At 39.9% G+C, this 6,670-nt stretch overlaps 1 long non-coding RNA gene across 2 annotated transcripts; it reads left to right on the top strand.

Moving 5' to 3' along the window:
* Positions 1-1,467: 1,467 nt before the first annotated feature.
* LOC135489180 (uncharacterized) lies at positions 1,468-2,809 on the top strand. Of its 2 annotated transcripts, XR_010447106.1 has the most exons (5): positions 1,468-1,770; positions 1,870-1,929; positions 2,043-2,087; positions 2,411-2,503; positions 2,786-2,809. It is a non-coding gene; the product is annotated as an uncharacterized LOC135489180 (long non-coding RNA). The 2 variants fall into 2 exon arrangements; XR_010447107.1 differs by lacking the exon at positions 2,043-2,087.
* Positions 2,810-6,670: the final 3,861 nt, after the last annotated feature.

The following is a 6,670-nucleotide window of genomic DNA, read 5'->3' as shown; positions in this document are numbered from 1 at the left end:
GACATCGGCAACTCTTATTTCGCCTACTAATATAATGCATGTCTGATGCCGCAGTAGACTTTAGTGAACGGCTCCACCCCAAATCATGGGGCTTCTTTTTCAAAACATCAGAGGAGAATTTTGCTCTCATAGTGACAACAACACAACTGTACTTTGAGCGTTACTTTTGGATGGTCCGTTTTTATCACAGCTCATTTCACGGCTTCTTAATTTCTCGTAGAATAGCCGCCAGTTGATCCAAAACCGCCTTGGCCGCGCGGGGTTGAGGGCAATTCATCTTTGGATTCTCGAATACGTGGTATAAGGGCTCTTTCGCAAATAAGTTGGGCCACACGATCGCCGTGTCGAATACGAAATTCGTTTTGCGGATGATGATTGAATAGCAAAATACCCAAATTGCCTCTAAAATCGGAATCGATTACACCTGCGCCTACGGCTATCATAGTTTAAGGCTAGACCTGAGCGAGGCGCGATTCGACCATAACACGCTCTCGGAAGAACGAGTTGTAAATCTGTGCGGACGAGTTGCGAGCAACCGGCCAAAATCGTGTAGTCATGGGCGCTAGCCAGGTCAAAACCCACTGAATGTGCCGTCGCCCTTTCCGGAGCAGAAGCTAAGTCACTCAATTTGTGAAAAATGAGTGTTTCAACTTCATCATCATCATTTTTTTCATCCACAATCTTTGGTCTATAGAATAAAAGTTGGTCGTCTGACATGATGACGAAATGCGCACCAACAAAATCAGTCGTATTGAAAGCAACAATCGGCGATGCCAACGCGTTGGTTAAATTCTATCGTGTCACATCATGGTTAAGAGAAAAACCACGACAGCAAACATCATTTTGCTCCTAATAGCCTTGTGACGAGAATATGCTGGGCCTACTCAAATGATTTTTTCCACGAAGTAGAACAAGTTTGCTATTGAAAAACAAATTACTCTTCGTGCCAAGTTGACACAATATCTTCCCATTGTTATTTCGTGGACGAGATGTAAGACCAACTCATTATCTGATTGCAGAACTAAATGTTCTATAAACTACTTTGCACAGTTTACTTAGTTGATGAGTTCAAGATCACTTTGATAAAACACAGCGCGCTAGTTAGTATGTCAATGAGCCAAATCAAGCTCTTGTTTAAATGATTTTTTGGCGTCATTCAAAAAGGTAGAATGTACTAGTGAGAGGCTGATTAACCGGCATGTTAAATAAGGCCTTTTTCCAGCCGTCCTTGGAGCGATAACAATTGTTTTTGTTCTAGCAACAAAGAAAAAACTCTTATGAACTCATTCTCTTGGCATCATTTCTAATACGCACAATCTAATGAGAGCTATTGGGTGACCGAAAGGTGAAGTTAAAGTGCCTAATTGTTTTATAATGAATCCTGAACAGGAAAAAAGTCATTTTCGCACTTACTGGCTGTTATTTCGGCCGAGTTTTATCAAATCTGAGCTTGAATCTGTGATGAAATATTAAGCGCCCTATATAATCAGTGGGAGATTGTTCTTGAGAATAATTTCAAAAGTGTCTGGAGGTGCCTTGATCAGTTCGAAGGGCTTTAGGTCAAGGATTTCGTTTGTAAATCAATACGAAAATATTCTATTATGATCTCGTGACTCCTTGCGTGGCAAACTACACTTCTAGCCCCCAGGATTGGTCAAAAATGGAATATTCCAACCTTTATTAAGAGCTGTGAGGGCAAAACTTCCCCCATTTCGCATGTGCGGGCAACTTACGCACACACATTTTGCTGAGAAGCAATCGGGATAAAAGGTAGGCCTTATAACTGTTAATTTTCCGTTTAGTTAGCAGCTCGACTAAAAGTCTTCAGAAACAGACTTAGTAACATCCGTCCATTATTTTCTCTTTCAGAGGGATGGTTTATACACAAGCGCCCCAAAGCCGAGAAACATTATGTTATCGTGAATCAAGGTAGGACCTTCATTTTTATAGTTCTGTCGGCTCAGTATGATTTTGATTCAACAATAATAATCATCTCTCCTTTGGGAAATGAAATAACATGCGACCCCATATTTCTCTTCCAGCGCCATGCAGATATAAACAGCCCTTGCTGCCCGCCCGATTAACAGGTAGGCCTATTTGGTTACTCACAAGGACACACAAAAATACTGTCTCTACTAAACGAAAGGCTTTTATTTGTTTTTCAACTCATCATATCCTTTCTATTTAATTTTCCAGAATAACATCTCAACAAAATAGACAAGCGCTAAGGCTGATTATTTATACAATGCGACAAGGACACGCTGTACTTAGTCTGTCTCATTACATCAATTCCTGATGATGTGGTGTAAAAAGCAAAGAGCACGTCGTTGGAACAAAAGCGTGTGATACATGATCGTAAGCGATATTCTCTAACAGCAAACTAACGTCAACCCTCGTTTTCTCTTTCCAGACAGCTCGACCTGATGTTTTCACAAAATCATTCAACGGATGAAGCATGAGTGTACAGGAATATTCAAAAGGGAAATTACATGTAGGAGTATTTGTAAGTACCTATATATTCATTCATAAAAAGTATAACAACAGCAACTGTATGCACGTGAACGCGGTACAATACTTAGTTCCATAAAACAGGTTATATTTCACTTCGGCCTTATAGAGCCTTCATTTTTGAAAAATATTTCCAGACAGTAAAAGCGCTTATGTTACACGAGGTTTTACTGACATTTCCTACTGGGTTAGTAAAAAAATACACATTACTTTACATGCTCGTAGGCGATATTCTCTGACAGCAAACTAACGTCAACCCTCGTTTTTCTCTTTCCAGACAGTTCGACCTGATGTTTTCTCATACACGTACAGTATAGCCTCAATATATCATTCAACGTTTGGAGCGTGACTGTGTACTACAACTGTTTCATTCACTAGTGTTTATGACTTCAGGAATTCTAAAGGGAATTACATGTAAGACTGAGTATTTGTAAGTACAATATATAATCATTCATAAAAAGTATATACAACAACAACTGTATGCCCGTGCACGCGCTGGAAAAAAACTTAAGTTTCTTCCATAACCCCCATAAAGCTGAATGAATGATACAAAAGTTAGTTCCATCAAACAGGTTATATTTCACTTTGACCTTATAGAGTCTTCATTTTTTGAAAAATACAAGTTTGAAATCTATCACTTTTCCAAAAAATATTTCCAAACAGTTAAAGACGGTTATGTTACGCGACGTTTTACTGACATTTCCTACTGGGTTAGTAAGAAATTACACATTACTTTGCATCTGCGAAAAAATATAGGCGCTTGGCTTGAAAGCGAAAATTTCAAGAAACTTTATGAACACTTTCTGAAAGAAATACATTCTTGTTTGACACCACAGCCGCCAAGACGAAAGCTTAAATTCAAAGGGAGAATTGTTAATATTCAAGGTAATTTTCCAAGCAGTGCGTTAACTTCTTGTTTTAGACAACGCGACGTACAGTCGCTACTATATTTTATCGAATCGTTTTTTGCACCCGAGGCAGACAGGGGTGAAAGACCGCTTGTTAAATTAGATTCCGAGGCAACGGAAAAGCCATCCATGCGTGGTCTGAAATTCAGAGACGCAGGAGCTCATTTTCAGTTTTATACCACTCGATGTACTTTTGTTTTTACCAAAATTGAGCTTTTTGCGGAGAAAACAAGAATTGTCTTCGAATTCTTGGAAGAAAATCTGGTTGATCATGAATTGAAATTGCCAACAGACGGGGTCTCTCGGATGATCACAGACAAATTCATTTGCTTTTGATGATAACGGAAACATCATGACAGAATTGATTGAGGATATCATTGCAAAAATAGTCGCGGCTATCGAGCCATCAGAAGAAAAGTTCATAAGATTTATAAAATGCATTCGAAAAACGCTCAAACACTTTGACTCGTCAGAACGTCCTTCATGGATGAAGCTGATTAAAATCATCATCGATACTCTGGGCGATTTTACCATTCAAATATCATGTTATCATTTTGGAGGTTCGATTAGGGGAGGGGCTAGTCCTTTGAAAGCAGAGGCCAGTTTAAGTATTTCTATTGCCCCAAATGATGTTGTGAAAGTCATGAAAACTAGTTTAGAATGCAGTAATGATGAGTATGATAGCGAGGAAGAGAGTGCGATTAAAGCAATTGATGATGGATTCAATAGAACTTCGAATCAGATTGAAAACATACTTTCTGAGAACAAAAAACGAAAGGCAAAAAGTTGTTTTATTGATGATACAGGCAATGCCGTTGCGCACAAAACAATGTGTTCTATTGAAAATGAGAACGAAGAACGCGGCGCTGTTAGCTTGGAAGCCGATTTGAACTTGTCCAGTGACGACGTGGAAACTGCGTCCGAAACCGAATCGGATGGAGTAGCAAGCCGGGGGGCCGCGGGTGCACATGCAGTCGAAAAAATATCCCTGTCGAGTGGGTCTCTTTTTCCGAAAGCGTATAATGTAGAACAGGATGTTATCACTTTACGTAACCAGATAAACGAACAACTTTCCTTCAATGATATAACCCCCCAACAAGCTGGAGCTTCCGCTCATGAATGCTGTTCAGGCGATGAAAAAGCCTTCGTAAAAAAATATCTTCGTCCAATATTTGAGTCGAAAAAGAATAGATTAAAATATCCTCACATTATTGAAGATTTTGTAAACATTTGTTCTGTCCACGAAAAACAAAAGCTCGCTTTGAAAAAGATAAAACCTTGGGCTGAAAAATGCGAAAAATACCACAAGGATTTTGTTTCACGAAAGGCCTCTGTAGACAAACTCATGGCGCGGGAAGAAAAAGCTGTCGAGACTTTTATTGCGGGCATGAAAAAAAATGAAGAAGCCATGACAAAATTTCACTGTTTCTTCGACCAAAAAACCACAGCTTTGCAAAGTTGTAAGGCCTGTCTAATGCCTTGTTTGCCTGTTTTGACAGAAGCTATCAAACCGTTTAGCGGAAAGCCATGTGGAAAAGGACGTGGGGGCAAGAAAAAACAATGACTTTTAACGAAAACAGGGAGGAGAAGGGCTCTTTTAAAAACATCTTGCAAGAAGAGCTCCATTCATATCATCTACGATCCGCGTGAATACTGTATTCCTTTGAGCGCGAAAAAAACCCACATCACATACCAGAAAGAATGGCACTAGCACAGTATGAATTTTACCTTTACAAAAAACATTTGGCAAAGAAATACGCAAATAAAGCAACCGCGCGCAGCTTAAAACAAACTAACTCTTCGATAAGAAAACAACATTTCTAACGAAACAGACTGTATCGCCCACTTAATTATCCTTCCGTGCGGTAACATGCATTTGACAGATATTCCTGCTCCCAATGATAGGCGGTGCCGTAAATTTTAAAGGATCACTGCCGGGATCACTGTTGCTGTTGTTGTATATATTTTTTTGTAAATGAATTATATAGCCTGTACTTTGAACATATGAATACTGGTATATGAGTGAAAAGCAATCGCTCCTGTTGTCTGTCTATTAGAAAGGTACATTCTCTTGTTTGTATCATGTAGCAGAGAAAGGCAAGAGAGCAGTTACCCAATGTCTTCGCTCATTAGAGATTTTTTTGTGAGCTGTCGAATCGTTTGTACGACCAACCGTTCTATCATTATTTATCAATATCGTGTCTACAAAACAATATGAAATTTTACGAAATTTATCGGCCACGTATCTGCATAAAGTAAAAGAGCAGAGGCGTTAGTGTATGTGTATTACTATGTACATAAGTATCATCGTGTCTTTCTATTGTATTATCCCGCTGTATGTGTCTATATTTTCATGCTGCAAAAAAGTGGCCTAAAAATCAGTTGAAATAAATTGAATTGAATGGTATTGATAGACAAACCACAAGGGTGCCGCTAAGTGAAGACACGTTTTGAAATTAAGAAAATGTTCGCTGCTAAAATTCCCTTTTTCTCAGTTGTTTATAAGATCATGTTAGAGATTGCCACTAAGAGTTCCCACTCCAGAGAAGGAGCAACGAAATAAAAAGTAAAAACGAACATGCATGATGCTCTTCAATGTGTCATGTTCAATATTGCTCTGTCCCTATTTCTCTTCTAGATTTGAAAATGTGTACTTGGAAATTAGAAATAAAAATGTTTCTTCCATATCACAAATACGTCGTATATGAGTTGTTCTTTCTTCATGTGCATGTCAAAATTTGCACCGTTCCATCAGGAAAAGGGTGGCGCAAGAGAGTTGTCCTGTCCTGCTCTTCCCGCGCTATACGAACCCGGCCACCATGCGAGACGAAGAGGACATGTACAGACCTCGTTGCTTTGGAGCTAAACGGACATTGAGGAGACGGGACCCCTAAAATGTGGCGACGAGTCGAGGCAATTCGCGTCATAATTTTAGCTAGGATGAGCAGTCTCTATGCATAGTCAATGACAAGGATTGCCTAGACACTGATAACATCCCAGTTATAGCAACAGAATGCTTCAGTAGGCTATTTGCCCCGAACAGATTTCCCCGATGGTGGAGACCCTAATTGATCCACACTCTTCGCTCCGCTCGGTTTTTGACAGCAGCCCGTAAAACCTCAGGAGCAGCGCGAATAAGAGTGCACATTAATCTGTGCTCGTTGCGGCATCGGCCTGCTTGTACTCTGCTACGCGACGAATCAGTCAGTTGGCCGCGCCCCCGTTCGCAGCGCCAAAAGAGCGTTTCTCTCTGC

This window comes from Lineus longissimus, chromosome 6 (genome assembly GCF_910592395.1).
Source record: "Lineus longissimus chromosome 6, tnLinLong1.2, whole genome shotgun sequence".
NCBI classification, from domain to species: Eukaryota; Metazoa; Nemertea; class Pilidiophora; order Heteronemertea; family Lineidae; genus Lineus; species Lineus longissimus.
Note: the sequence above shows the minus strand (reverse complement) of the source record. Positions and strands in the feature narration are given on the sequence as shown.